The sequence below is a fragment of the Lygodium microphyllum genome, chromosome 18, assembly GCF_053477565.2.
Source record: "Lygodium microphyllum isolate KBCC chromosome 18, Lygodium_microphyllum_v1.1.10, whole genome shotgun sequence".
Taxonomy (NCBI): domain Eukaryota; kingdom Viridiplantae; phylum Streptophyta; class Polypodiopsida; order Schizaeales; family Lygodiaceae; genus Lygodium; species Lygodium microphyllum.
In genome coordinates, this window is record NC_141152.1 from 76,400,423 (window position 1) to 76,416,288 (window position 15,866).

General features: G+C 42.8%; 1 pseudogene; it reads right to left on the bottom strand.

The window, feature by feature from the left end:
• Positions 1-11,901: 11,901 nt before the first annotated feature.
• Positions 11,902-12,441, bottom strand: LOC148021039 (uncharacterized; annotated as a pseudogene).
• Positions 12,442-15,866: the final 3,425 nt, after the last annotated feature.

Genomic DNA, 15,866 nt, shown 5'->3' on the forward strand with positions numbered 1-15,866 from the left:
ACCTCTACACACTTAGTGAGGCCTTGTAACAACCTCTAGCTTTGTATGGTTAGTTTTTCCATGTCTACACTTAGCAAGGTTCTACTCACGATAGCCTCTATATACTCAGTGTCTTTGATTGAGGAGGGGTGTTGAGAAATGTCAATCACATCCACCATAGCCTCTTTTTTTGGAACAAAGAAGGCAAAGAAATAGACTATAAATAAAGCCTTAGACTAGGTCATGTATGTATTATTTATTAAAACCATGATTGGTGATTATCATGGTCCCTTTCCACTGTTTTCCACCTACTACCAATACCACCTATTGTAAGCCTATAAAAGGCACTCATCCCACACTCATTCCATCAGCCATTATCATTTAGTTGTACTTGCACTATGCTTGGATAATATTAGTTGTTCTTCTTTGTCAATGCTTCTACCTCATTATTGTTAGATATGATAAATGCCTCACCCTCATTAGGTGCTACCAATGATCCATGGTGCTCAAAGTTGTAAGGCTCCCATTATGAGGAGAAGCCAAATGTGAGCCCAGACATTGGTTGAGTCCTGACTTGTATATCAGATGAGGTCTATGTGACCGGATGGCAAAAAGGTGACCGTTGTGGGTCTAATCTTTGGGTTAGACAGAGTGGTTAAGCTGGTAGCAACTCGAGGCGCATTGCATCGAGTTGCGGGGTAAGGGAGTTAAAAGGGTCCCCTATTGTGGGGTTCGGGGGCCGCGGAATGGCAAAGGAAATATTCCTTGGAATATTCCCTGGCCGACTAGTGGAGGCTCATATGGTAGGTCGGTCAGGCCGACCTAACAGCCTTCGCGGGCTATAAAAGCTAAACCCCTTCACAACCATCGATCACTCATCTTTCACCCAGTCAGAGTTTTTGTTCCAGCTAGCCTTAAGCTCTTCACCTATCTTCTGTCTAGATCACCATCTAAGCTTCACACAGTGGAAGCGCACGGGTGGACAGAGCCATCTTTGTATCAGTTATTTGGAGTTAAAGAATTTACTGATTCTCCTCTTATCTGTTGTGTACTCTCTATCTCTATCTCAGATTCTGTTTGCTGCGCCATGTAATATTTTACATGGTATCAGAGCCCAGGGGGCTCTAGAGATCGGAGAGTGTGTAAGAGGCAAAGGCTTCAACAGCAAAGAGAAACTATGTCGACTTCCGGAAGCAGTTCTGGCGTGCATCAGAAAGCGGTGCAGGAGGTGGTGTTTTTGTACCGGCTATTCAAACACTGAGGATTCGTCCACCAACCTTCAGCGAAGGCAAGTTAGATGGTACAAACTATACCTTGTGGAAGTTCAAAATTACAACTATCCTTGATTCTTATGAGCTTCTGGAGACTGTGTTGGGGACTGGCGTAGAACCACAGCCTACCCCCGACCCATCAAATCCTAGTGTGATGATTCCTCCGAATGCAGATCTTCTACGAGCTTGGAAACGAAGGAATGCAAATGCATTGTGTGCCTTAGTGACAATCTGTTCTGACACTGGTCTGACTTTGATTCAGCATACAACCAAAGCGTTAGAGGCTTGGAATGTACTAAGGAGTCAGTATGAAACACGAAACCAAACAAGGATTCAAAACTTGGAGAATCAACTAGCAGTAGAGAAGTTTGTTGAAGGAGAGACGGTTGAAGCATTCATCACTCGGATTAAGAATCTGCGTGACCAGATAGCTGGCGCTGGGATACAAAAGACTAGTGAAGAGCTAGCTCGGAGGTGTCTTCGGATTTGTCCACAAAATTTTGATGGACTAGTAACTGCCCTTAATACTCAGGTGAGACCTCAAGCTTTGACTTTTGAGGAGTTTTGTGCATTATTAATGGAGGAGGAGTTGAGGTTGAAAGCCCGAGAAGGAAGCAACAATGGAGATGCTGCATTCTCTACCAATGCAAAAGGCAAAGGTGGTTCCTCCACCAAAAATGATGGTGACAAAAAGAAGAAGGGGGGAAAGAAGAAGTTTCAAGGAGAGTGCTTCTACTGCAAGAAGAAAGGACATGCAATTGTAGATTGTCGTGTCAAGAAGGTAGATGAAAAGAATGGTACCCTTAAAAGTAAAGGGAAAGAGACAGCCAATACGGCTGAAGCAGAGTTGGAATTATTCATGGCGACCATTGAGGAAGTGTGCTCCTCGGCGCAAGAAGAATCTACCACTGACTCATGGGTGTTGGATAGTGGGGCCTCTCGTCACATGACCAACAAGAAAGGTCTATACAGTTCTATGCAGTCTCTACAAGAATCCATCACTGTGACGGTTGGAAATGATGCTAAATGCCCTGCTGCGTGCACATGTACTATTTCTTTTGTTGCTGCAAATGGTGAAGTCAAAAAGCTTTCAAATGTGTTGTATGTTCTTGAAATCAGGAGAAATCTCTTATCAGTTGCCATAACTGATCTTGGTCATGAAGTGAGGTTCAAGAAGACAGGTGCAGAAATTCTTGATAGTGCTGGCACAATTGTTGGCAAAGGAGAAAGAAGGAACAACCTGTATGAGCTAAGTGCTCTTACAGCCACCGCTGGAGTGGGCACAAGTAAGCTTTGGCATGAAAGGTTTGGACACATCGGATTTGCAGTGTTGAAGGAGATGCAAAAGAAAGGTATGGTTGCTCACCTACCTACAATAATTGAATTGAAGGAACCATGTGAAGCTTGTATGATGGGCAAGCAATAGAGAAAGGCATTTCCACAAGAAAGCTAGAATAGAGCACAGGCTCCTCTAGAGTTGGTGCATGCTGACTTGTGTGGTAAGATGTCTACACATGCCTTGGGGGGATCTTCTTATTTTATGTTGATTGTCGACGACTATAGTAGGAAGATGTGGGTGTACTTCCTTCGTGATAAGGCTCAAGCTTTTGGTAAGTTTAAAGAATGGCTAAAACTTGTTGAGAATGAAACATGGAAAAGTGTGAAGAAATTTAGAACAGATGGTGGTGGTGAGTTCAACTCAAAGGAGTTTTAAGGCTTTTGCAAGAGCAAAGGGATCAAGTGTCAATTGACGACACCTCACACACCTCAGCAGAACGGTGCTGTGGAACGCAGGAATCGCACCATTGTGGAGATGGCAAGATGCATGCTAAAGGGTAAGGGATTGCCTAACCATTTTTGGGCTGAAGTTGTTAATATTGCAATCTACATTCTAAATCGGAGCTACACAAAGGCTCTCAAGGGAAAAACACCTCATGAGGCTTACACTGGTAAGAAACCATCTCTCTCACATTTTAGAAATTTTGGATGTGAATGTTATGCACATGTTCCAGATGAGAAGAGAAACAAGTTAAAACCAAAAAGCAGAAAATGTATCTTCTTGGGTTATAGTGATGAGCAAAAGGCTTACAAATTATATGACCAAGAGGCAAAGAAGATCATCGCGAGCCGTGATGTGGTGTTCAAGGAGGAGCCGCATACAGTGGAGGAGGAGAAGACAATTTCTTCCACTTTATCATCAAGCGAAGAAGTAGTCCACTATGAACCTGTCCCGAGAGCTATCCCTATCCTTAAGGAGGAGGAAGCATCATCTTCAGATGATGAGGAAAAAGTTCACCAACCGGACATCACCCCATCAGAAAAGCCATTGCCACGTTGGGTGAAGCAGCTCTATGACCACAATAATCCTATGCCTGCATCTGTTGAGGAGAAGGCAGATGGACCAAGGAGGTCTCAGAGAATAGAGGAGCAAAGGAGGGCTTCTGCTCACATAGTCAATATGGCCTTGATGGTTGAGATTATGAGAGAAGTAAAGGAGCCAACTGACTTAGAAGAAGCACTTGCAGATCCATCATGGAAGGCTGCTATGCAGGCGGAGTATGACAGCATAATGAAGAATGACACTTGGAAGCTAGTGGATCGACCAGCAAAGCGGAAGGTTATTGGCACCAAGTGGATCTGGAAGGTAAAGTACAAGGCTGATGGTACCTTAGAAAAGTACAAAGCTAGATTGGTTGCCCAAGGATTTTCACAAGTTGAAGGGTTTGATTTTCAAGAGTCATTTGCCCCAACTGCTAGAATGACCACTATTTGCATGGTACTTGTAGTGGCTGCCCACAAGAAGTGGCCAGTGTACCAAATGGATGTTAAGTCAGCGTTCTTAAATGGTGACCTCAAGGAGGAGGTGTACATGGCTCAGCCACCAGGGTTTGAGTCCCCCCATTTTGAGAACAAAGTGTGTAAGCTGAAGAAGGCATTATATGGGCTGAAACAAGCCCCCAGAGCATGGTACCAGTGGATAGATAAGTTCTTTTTAAACCTAAACTTCAAAATATGTGCCTCAGATGCTAACTTGTATGTTTACAGGGATGGTAAAAAGTCTGTAGTGATTGTCCTATATGTGTACGACCTTGTTATTACAGGTGACTATGAAGATATGATCAACCAAACTCGAAAGGCTTTGAGTTCTGAGTTTGAAATGACAGACTTGGGCTTGTTGCACTATTGTTTGGGGATTGAAGTCTAGCAAGAGCCAGGAAAGATCTTCATCTCTCAGAAGAAGTATGCATGGGAGATCTTGAAGGCATTTGGCATGACCGAGTGCAAGGAGATAGCTACACCTATGGAGGTGAATGCAAAGTTATCCATTGAGGATACATCAGCACTAGCAGACATTGGGAGGTATAGGAGGTTGGTCGGCAGTCTGACCTACTTGTGTAACACCAGACCAGATATCAATTTTGCTGTTGGTGTTTTGATCAGGTTCTCAAACAAACCTCATGAGAGTCATTGGAAGGCTGGGATGCGGGTGCTCAGATACTTGAAGGAAACTCTTGACTATGGTATCACATACAGTTTCAGAACTTCTCTTGTGGGGAACTGTGACTCAGATTGGGCTGGAGACAGTGATTCCAGGAAGTCATTTTCTGGTTATTGTTTCTCTTTGGGTTCATGAATTTTCTCTTGGATTAGTAAGAAGCAGCCACCAACAGTGGCATTGTCTTCTACCGAAGCAGAGTACAAGGCAACTTGTTTTGCTGCATGTGAAGCAGTATGGTTGAGAAGGATTCTATGGCATATGGGAGTGCAGGATGAAGAACCAACTGTGCTAAGATGTGACAATTAGAGTTGCATCGCCATTACCAAAAATCCAGTGTTTCATGCATGCACCAAACATATAGAGATCCAGTATCACTATGTGTGTGATTTGATGGAGGATGGGATAGTGGAATTGGTCTACTGTCCAACAGAGGAGAATGGAGCAGATATCTTCACCAAAGCACTTACGAAGGATCTGCTTCAAGTTCATCTTCAGAGACTCGGCATTGGGCCGAGGAGATAGTTCACCTATGGGTGGACATTGAGGGGGGGTGTTAGATATGATCAATGCCCCACCCTCATTAGGTGCTAGCAATGATCCATGGTGCTCAAAGTTGTAAGGCCCCCATTATGAGGAGAAGCCAAATGTGAGCCCGGACATTGGTTGAGTCCTGACTTGTATATCAGACGAGGTCTATGTGACTGAAACCCGATGGTAAAGGGAATATTCCCTGGCCGACTAGTGGAGGCTCATATGGTAGGTCGGTCAGGCTGACCTAGCAGCCTTCGTGGGCTGTAAAACCTAAATCCCTTCACAACCATTGATCACTCATCTTTCACCCAGTCAGAGTTTTTGTTCCAGCTAGCCTTAAGCTCTTCACCTATCTTCTGTCTAGATCTCCATCTAAGCTTCACACAGTGGAAGCACACGGGTGGACAGAGCCATCTTTGTATCAGTTGTTTGGAGTTAAAGAATTTACTGATTCTCCTCTTATCTATTGTGTACTCTCTATCTCTATCTCAGATTCTATTCGTTGCGCCCTGTAATATTTTACAATTATGATTGTCTATTTTCTCATCAGTGATCCTCCATAGCATGCATTCTCAATATTTTAACAAGACTTGGTATTTGAGTTTTTGCATCATACTCAGGCAAGTCTATGATAATTGGCTCATTTGGTTCTTCAACCCACTGCTTCAGCTCTAGCCATAGTGTTGGATGCTGCCTAAGTAGGTCGCCTAAGCTTAGAGTTACATGGGTGGTCACTAGAGTATTGAGGAGGTTGCTAGTTGCTTGCCTCTCTTCTAACTCCACAATTCTTGGCCAATGGCCTTGACTAGTTTGGTGGCTCGGAGCATTTAGACTTTGTCTAGGTGGCCTAGCTTGTGGTGCCATCGCCTCCCTTGATTTTGGTCATGGGAGAGAGATTGGGGTGCTTATGCTTGAGAGATCATGGATCTCGTCCTCTAGTATATGGGCTCTATGTCCTTTAGGTGCTCCTAGGCTTCCTTCACCCATTCTTTCACCTTCTTGATGTCTTCGAGTTGGTGCTTTAGGTTGGGGTACTTCTCAACCTTAGCATTTCCCTTTTCAGCCGTCCAAGGAGCCAATGTTTCTTCCTCGACATCAATGACTTGCCTTCCAATAGGTAGTGTTGTGGCACTTTCGGTTTTGAGGGTGACCTTAGCATCTGGTCTTTTCTTTCTTCACCTCCACCTCTTCTTTCTGACTGAAGTTGCATCAAGGTTGCTAGGCCATGGAAATGATATGCTGTCTTGCTTCGTCTGCATGTGGGTCATGACATGTAATGGGATAGGTGTGGCCTCCCTGTCGAGGGTCTCGTCATCGAAAAACCCCAATGGAACTGATGGCTTGTTTGCCAAATTAGGGGATGGCCTCTGCCTAGGGAAATTGACAAAGAGATGAGTGATTCCACACTCAGCGCATCTCAGGTCTGCCTTATCTCTATTTGCTTGCTCCCTCTTAGGGCAACACGAAGAAATATGTCCTAGGTGACTGCAAGTCCAACACATGATTCGCTCTTGGGCTTGCCCTCCTAGGCCTCTACCTCCCCCTCTACCTAACGCCATCATCAGTACTAGTAATTATTCCATGAGGATAGCATTTCCGTCCTCATCGTATGACACATATGGTTTTACATAAGGCTCGCTTCTGCTGCTAGGCTCGTCCACATAGTGGATTGGAGTATCACTCGGTGGGTGGGTTATGTAGGGTCTAGGTGGTCTAGGGATGCATGTAGGATTTATCTCCATTCTAGGAATGGTTGGTTTAGCATCATTAGGTGCTAGGAGAGCCAATGGGGCTCCCCTTCCAAAGAAGTTCATCGGTGGCCTGTTTGCAGGGTTGGGTTGACCATAAGGTTGCGGGTATGGGAGCCTCCGAGGTAGTTGACAATGCATGGTGTCATGGCCGAACCTACCACAACTAGCACAGGGTTGTGATCTAGGGTCTTGACACTTAGTTGGCAAGTGGTTTTCGCTACAGTGCACACATTGGATGTGTGGACGCATTGGTTGTCTCATCATATCCTATAGTTTGGCTATGTCCATCCTAATCTCTGCTAGCTCTTGTCCCAAATCAGTGCCCTTCCCCTTATCCTGTGTGCTTGGATCTGCTCTCTCACTCACCGTTGAGGCTCTCTCGAAACTCATGGCACTAGACTCTTCTTGATTCGAGCCTTTGGAGCCTCTCTCCTTGAGTTGGTCATCCACTCTGATAGCTTCTTCAAAGACCCTTGCCAATGCACCTTGTTACAAGCTTGAGTTGCTGGCCAAGGCTTTGTAGAGCTCTTCACTTCGTATCCTATTGATGAATACCATGGACACTGCCCTTTTGGTTGGTCTCTCGCCCATGGGAATTCTCTTGAAGATGCTCCTCACATGGGTCACATAATCTCGAATATCCTCCTTCTCTTTTTTCTTGACATTCATGAGTCGCACTAATAGGTTATCGAAGTATCCAAGTTTGGAAAATCTCTTAATGAAGAGATTTTTCAACCCATTGAAATTGGTATACTTCGCAATATCTAGACTTGTGCATCCTTGTCACCTAAGCATAGTTCGAAGGCTTGGGAATTTTGAGTAGGATCAGCGAGGCTGTTGGCCTCGCAGATCTGCTCAAAATGTTCCACGAAGCTGTATGGTTTGTCAATTGCTTGGTATTTGTCCAGTTGCTTTGCTACCACGTGGACTTTGAATTGGCTCTTAGAGCCTTGGTTGACTCCCAACCCTGTCAATAGCGATGTTGCCAATGCTGTAGGGCTTTATTCTGCAGCTATGTTATCTAGCAGTCACTTCTTTAGGAGCTCGCTCAACGTGAGATCTTCTTCTAGCACTCTCTTACTCTCAGACCGATTTCTTCTCGCTAGGGCTAGCACTCTCTGGATCTCTTGCATTTCTAAGCTCTAGCATAAGGTCCTAGTTTGCTCATCCTAGTTGTATGCAGCTAAGCCTTGTAGAGCCCTGTGGGCTAGCTTCCTTTCCTTCTCAAGGTCTACTATGATGTCCTCTACTTGTCTATCACGGTGTTCTAGCCATGTTTGAGTGTCATATTTGTTCATTAATTGATGGACATCCTCAAGAAAGTCTCCTAGGTTAAGCTCATTGTTGCTTCTATGGCCTAAGCCACCCTCTTCCATGTTTAGGGCTTCCTATTATGCCAAGTTGTTGATTAGGTTGATAAGGTTGGGTAGATCCAGCTCCCCAATAGTGTGTGTCTGGTTTTTCAGCTATGTTCCTTGCTTGGTCCAACTTTTGGATATTGGATCACCTGTCTATGTCTTGGGTCTTCTCTTACTGGTGGGTTCCTTCAAGTTCTTAAGTCTAAGTGAGTTCCTTGTTAATTACAACTAGTCCTCAATTTACCCTCACTCTATGAGTGTGCGCGTGTGTGCTCGTTCCCGTGCATTATGCGAAATTAGAATTTTAGCTCTTTCCAAGTGTGCTTTGAGTGATGGGAATCAGAGTGAGTGAGAAAACAAAGTGTGTGCACCTCCAGTGCTCTTGTCTACGGGTTGGCTTGATAGGGTCATGTGTTCGGTTTCTAGCTATTCTTGCTGGCTTCTTGGGTTAATTTGCTGCACTATCCTGTTTGGCTCATTCAAGGTCAAGTTGGGGTCTTGCAACCAGCCCACAATAGCAGACACCCTTTCAGACTATTTGGCCACAATCTCTAGGTTTGTAACTACTTATGAGACGTTTGGTGGGCTCTTTTGGTGTGGGTTACACTTCTCGTTAGCCGAGATTCATCAAATTCCCAGATTTTCCTTCTTAGGCTTTGTCTGATTTACTAGTGTCCAATTTTGAAAATTAGATGTCTGATTTACCTGTGCTGGATTCAAAGAATTGGACAAGCTCGGGTTCAATTGTCACAATCAAACAAGTGTGTTCGATCAGACAACTGGAGTTGGTCCGACTAGGGTATGTTGGATCAGGCAAGTGTGTTGGTCCGAATCTGTGGTCAAATTGTTGCAATTGGATAGGTTGAGCACTTGATCAAACAAAGGGGTGTCCGATTTCTTCTCGTCTAATTCTTGATTTTGGATGGAAGTGATGTGTTCGATTGTCATGATCGGAGAGTCAAGTGTTCAATTAGACGAGTTGGGTGTTTGATTTGGAATTGGTCAGATTTTCAAAATTAGATAGGGGTGCCCAATTGGACTAGGTGGGTTTGTGTCCAAGTCCGATTTTGGGAATCGAACAGGTCGCTCTATCCGATTCTGGGAATCGAACACTGTGGAAGGCATTTGATTCCGCTAGCCAAAGTGCGTTTTGATCACGTTTTTGCCACAAATCTTCACCTAAACGTTGCTAGCACCTATAAGGACTTCAAGGAATGAAGAAAGAGTGAAGGCTAAGGGCATCCTATACTTGGATCTCACTGAAAGCCCCGATACACTCCGATCAATCTGACATAAGCCTGGACCTACAAGCTCTCTCTCTCTCTCTCTCTCTCTCTCTCTCTCTCTCTCTCTCTCTCTCTCTCAAAACCAAGAGTGCAAATGAGGTTTTCCATGGTCACCAGGACCTTGAACCCTAGTTGGTCAGCATCTCAATCTTTCCAATCACTCCACCTACGACTCCAAGACAGCTGAGCCCTCTTCTTTTCCCATTTTTCCCTGTTTTTACTCTGTTCACAAATGTTTTACAGTAGTGAACTTCAAGCATCCCAATCAGATTTCTTCTTCCTATCCTACTCTAAATGCGACAAAAATCAAAAGCAAAGTACTGAATCGATTTCTCCTGCTCAACTAATCATCAAAAACTAGAAATACTAACATGTAGCATGGATTAAAACCCAAAACCTCCTATCTGTCTCAAGCTCCGATTAGTATTTCTAGTTTTTGGAGCACACAAGTGCTCAAACATGAATCCGTTGGTCCTAGAAATGGAACCAAAATGTAGAGGTGAGCACAGGCTCAACCACTAAGACCCACTAACTCCTTATTGTTCAAGCATTTCAAGCAAGCACTAATGGCTACCTCTCACGTACCCAATGCACCATACCTCTCTACGATTGTAGTGAGCTTACCTTGATGCCCGATTGAGTTGCTTCCTCTCTCAAGCATTCTGATAGCTCGATGATTGTTGATGCAAGCTCAAGCATCCTCAAACCTCCACCTCCAAGCTCCATCCTCCATAGCCATGTGCCAGATGAGAGAAGAGAAGACAAGACAAAGAGAGGAGATGGAGGAGGGCTTCACCTCCAAGATCCCTCACCCTCACACACTCACTCCCTCACTCACTCACGCTCCTTCCCTCAAGCACTCACAAGCAAGCAAGAGAAGAGAAGAGAAAAAGAGAAGAAGAAGAGTCCACTTTTCCATACACCAAAGAATGAGCTCTCATTCACTTTTGAACTTTATATACAAAACCCTCTTTCTCTTGGGCGGTCATCCACTTTTTACATGGCCAGCCATAGCATAGGCCCTTTTTCCATTGTTCTGCTATCTTCCTAGCTTCCTTCCTACCACCCATCTACCTTTACAATTTGCATGGGCACTCTTAAAACAAATCATGGTGCACCTTGCGCTCTTTCATAAAATTTTTGGCATGCGCTTTTTCTTGTGTGCCTCTCCTTGATTTAGGACTTTTTTACACTTGTGTTTCTCGATTTTTCTTGACATGCCTTCATCCTCCATTCCACTTTTGCCTTGGCCTTGTCTTCTGCTTTAGATTTTCTAGATTTCCCATCTTGTTTGTTTGAGGGGTAACATCTAGCTACTCTAAGTGAGCAGGGTGTTGCTAGCTATGGAGGTTAAGAAGAGTAGAGTGAAGATCGAGTGAAGAGATGAAGATCGAGTGAAGAGATGAAGATCTCTTCAGAAGCTAAGTTGAGGTTGAAGAGAGCTAAAGAAGCAGTGTGCAAAGCTAAACCAACCTCACAATGGCTTTGATACCATGTTGAGAAACACAGATATTGAGCAATGTTAGCTATGGAGGTTGGAAGTAAAAAACAAGAAGCATGTTGATATGGACTAGACACATTGACTATTACTCAAGTGAATTAGGTTCCAAGATTAATTGACTTGGACTCATAAAAATAATATTGAGTAGACATGACAAGAACTGAAAGTACAAAGTACAATGTCAGTGAACATCGTATTGGAAAATATGGGAGTTTCCCCTAAGTTTGGGACACGTGGTCAAATCTTTGGATTTGTCATAACTTTAAAAATTATAACTCCAAATTGAGCACTCTATAGCTCAATAGATCCCATTTCTCAAGAACTTTCAATGATAGGTTACATCATATGGTTTTGAGAAACTTATGGGCATATTAACTGGATGCCACCTTTTTAGTATTCAAAAAATGGAAATTGGGAGATTCCCAAACTCCTCAATATTTTGTTAGTGCATTCAAATGATTTCCAAGTATACTCTTTTATAGTTGGATAATGGTACCACTTTCCTTCATTGTGCCTATGGGATAAATAGCATCTCTAAGCTACATGTTCCTTGCCTCGTTGTTCTATACAAAGAGGCAACACATAGGTGTGATTGCATATTTCTCAATAATTATTGCCTACGATAAATGCCATAGCTGTGTATATACATAAGAGACATAACCAACTTTGTGAGAAAAATGCATTATTTTCAACAAGAAGCATATTGAAAATCATCAAGTTACAACTTAAAAACTAAAAGACATACTAATATAGATTTCTCCATAGCTTCCTAGGGTGATTGTGTACACCTACATTCTCCTTGGGATGTGCTCCATAAGTATTTTGATACAACATATTAGGTGTGAAAGTAGGTGGTTAATGGGCTGCTTATGGTCTAGCTTGAAGGTGTATGCATCCAATCGCTTGTAGTATAGTCTTTGCACAACATATGTGCCTCTATCAATTCCATTTCTCCATTTATCAATGTATCCCTTCTCCACCTTTTTCCTTGTTGCAACACACTTGATCAGATACAAATCCACATCCTGAGCATTGGTTGAAGCATTTGGATTGAACACAAAAGTATTGTCACCAATGCATAGAGTGCTACTCAACACATCATGATGATCTTCATACATGAATTCATCATCACCAATGCCTTCATCTACTAGAACTTCATCTATCGGGTTAGAATTGGCCACAACCTTAGGTAATGGCATCAAAACATGATAATCCCAAGCCTACACATGAGATTTATTGATGTACAGATTCCACATTGCATGCATTCATGCATCACGGAAGTATGCCAAGTTTCTTGTTGTAAGGGTAATGGGATCCTGTGGGTTGTGACCATGAAAAGTATGCAAAGAGTGGCACTTGCTTGAGATGTTGTGCCAAATACATAGCATACATATAAGAGAAGTCTCACTCAAGAACATAAGAAGAGAGATGGAGACCAAAACGTTTTCTTGCTAGTTTCTTCTTCTTTTTCCATACACACTATAATGTACACAATGTATAGATAAGATACAATATAAAGGAAAGTGCCTACTAAGTCAAACAATACATAACCGACTATACTAATTTACTGGTGCTATAACTATGACAACTGTAGATAGGTATAAAAAACTAAATATAAAAAGTAAATAGTGGCCATGTAAGGATCATAATGACCACATATGTACTAAGTGTAGACATGCGAACCCATCTAGCCAAGCGATCCATCATCAATGTTCACATATTTTGAGCTTGCTATCTCAACACTCCCCTCCTCAAGCTCAACCGTATCTTTGCAACTCCAAGTAAGCTTCAAAAAATTTGAAGCTTCTTTGTATCCAATGCCTTTGTAAAAATGTTAGCTATCTAATCATGTGTGCTAACGTATACCAAGTCAACCTCTCTATCATGTACCTTCCGTCTCACAAAGTAATAGTGCATTGCAATGTGTTTTGTCCTAGCACGAAACACTAGGTTCCTAGCTAGATGTATGTTGCTCATGTTGTCACAGTGGATGACAACTAGACCATCTCCCTACACATCCAAATCACCCAATAACTTTTATAGTCATACCACCTCACATGTTGCCATAGTAGCACGTCTATACTTAGTCTATGGTACTCGATAAAGCAAGTGTAGGTTTCCTTTTGCTACTCCATGTAACTGCTACAATACCAAGTAAAACATGAATCCCTTGGTAGATCTTTTATCTACCATGCTACCATCTCAATCTGCATCTGTGTATCCAAATGCTTATACATCCTTACTTGCCTCATAAAAAATTCCATAAGATAAAGTAGATTTTACATACCTCAATATGTATCTAAGTGCATCCAAACAAGGCTTTCTAGGCATATGTGTGAATCGACTGACAAGGCCAACAACGTAGCTCAAGTCATGTAAACCAGGCAGACTCCCTATTATCCTCCTCAACATAGTAGGGTCTTCTATCTTATCTCCAACATTAGCACTTTAACTTCACATTTTTCTCTAATCGTACTGAAAGAGGTTTACATGTTATCAAATTATTCTTGGATAACATCTCCAAGCCATATTGCCTTTGGGATAGCCATATAGCATCATCACATCTAATCACCTCAATACCAAGAAAGCACCTCAACTCACCCAAATCCTTCATCTTAAACTTCTTCTTCAAAAAATCCTTAACTTTAGCAATCCAAGTGTCATTGTCACACTTGTAATAATCAAATCATCCACATAGATGACTATGATGACCAAGCCTACATCTCCCTTTCTCACATAAAGTCAATGGTTAGTATCAAAAACATAAAAGCCAATTTTGATAAGATACTCTTTGATCTTGTTAGACCATGCTCTAGGTGCTTGCTTCAGCCCATAGAGTGCTTTCTTTAACCTCTACACATATGTGGAATGCCATCTCCTCATCTATTGTTGCATCCCAATGAGCACGACCAAAAATATACTCAAAAAATTTAGGCTCAATATTCTCAACTACCTTTACCACATTGGCATGATGGTGAGCTGCAGAACCTTCAAAACCAAAACTTTTAATAGGGTATCTGACCCTACTAGATGTCAAGAATCGCGTGGTGGAGGGGGTTGCTCAAGATGCTGCGCCGAACACACAAAGAATGTACAAGGAGAAGCTCACTCAAGAGACAAGAAGAGAGATGGAGGCCAAAACGTTTTCTTGCTAATTTCTTCTTCTTCTTCCACACACTTCACAATGTACACAAAGTATAGATAAGATACAAGATAAAAGGAAAGTGGCCTACTAAGTCAAACAATGCATAATCGACTACACTAGTCGACTGGCGCTATAACTATGCCAGCTGTAAATAGGTGTAACAACCTGAATATAATAAGTAGTGAGTCAGTGGCCATGTGAGAGTCATAATGACCACCGACGTGCTAAGTGTAGACGTGTGGACCCATCTAACCAGGCGGTCCATCATCAATGTCCACATGTGTTGAGCTTGTCATCTCAACACTCCCCCTCAAGCTCAACTGCATCTCTGCAACTCCAAGTAAGCTTCGAAACTTTTGAAGCTTCTCTGTACCCAATGCCTTCATGAAGATGTCAGCTATCTGATCCTGTGTGCTGACATACACCAAGTCAATCTCACCTGCTAGTACCTTCTCTCTCACAAAGTGGTAGTGTACCTCAATATGTTTTGTCCTGGCATGGAACACAGGGTTCCTAGCCAACTGTATACTGCTCATGTTGTCACAATAAATGACAACTGAACCTTCCACCTGCACATCCAAATCAGCCAATAACTTTTGCAACCATACTACCTCACATGCTGCAACAGCAGCACCTCTATACTCAGCCTCTGTACTCGACAAAGCAACTGTAGATTGCTTTTTGCTGCTCCAAGCAACTGCTGCACTACCAAGAGAGAACATGTATCCGCTGGTAGATCTTCTATCTGACATACTACCAGCCCAATCTGCATCTGTGTATCCAAACACATGTACGTCTGTACCTGCCTCATAGAAAAGTCCACAATGTAATGTGGACTTGACATATCTCAATATGCGTCTCACTGTATCCAAGTGTGGTTTTCTAGGTACTTGCATAAATTGACTCACAAGACCAACAGCGTAGCTCAAGTCTGGCCTTGTAATAGTCATGTAAATCAAACTCCCCACTATTCTCCTAAACATAGTAGGGTCTTGTGTCTCATCCCCAACATCAGCACTCAGCTTTACATTCTGCTCCAATGGGACTGAAAGTGGTTTGCATGCTGTCATACCATACTTGGACAACATATCCAAGCCATATTGTCTTTGGGACAGCCATATACCATCATCACATCTGACCACCTCAATGCCAAGGAAGTACCTTAGCTCACCTAGATCCTTCATCTCAAACTTCATCTTCAAACAACCCTTGACTTCAGCAATCCCACTATCACTATCACCTGTAATAATCAAGTCATCCACATAGATGACTATGATGACCAAACCTGCATCTCCTTTTCTCACATAAAGTGAGTGATCAGCATTAGAAACATAAAAACCAATATTGACAAGATACTCTCTAATCTTGTCAGACCATGCTCTAGGTGCTTGCTTGAGCCCATAGAGTGCCTTCTTCAATCTGCACACATACGTGGGATGCTCTAAATCTTCATAACCTGCTGGCTGATCCATATACACTTCTTCCTGCAAATCACCATGCAAGAAGGCATTCTTTACATCCATTTGCTGCAACCTCCAACCTTTG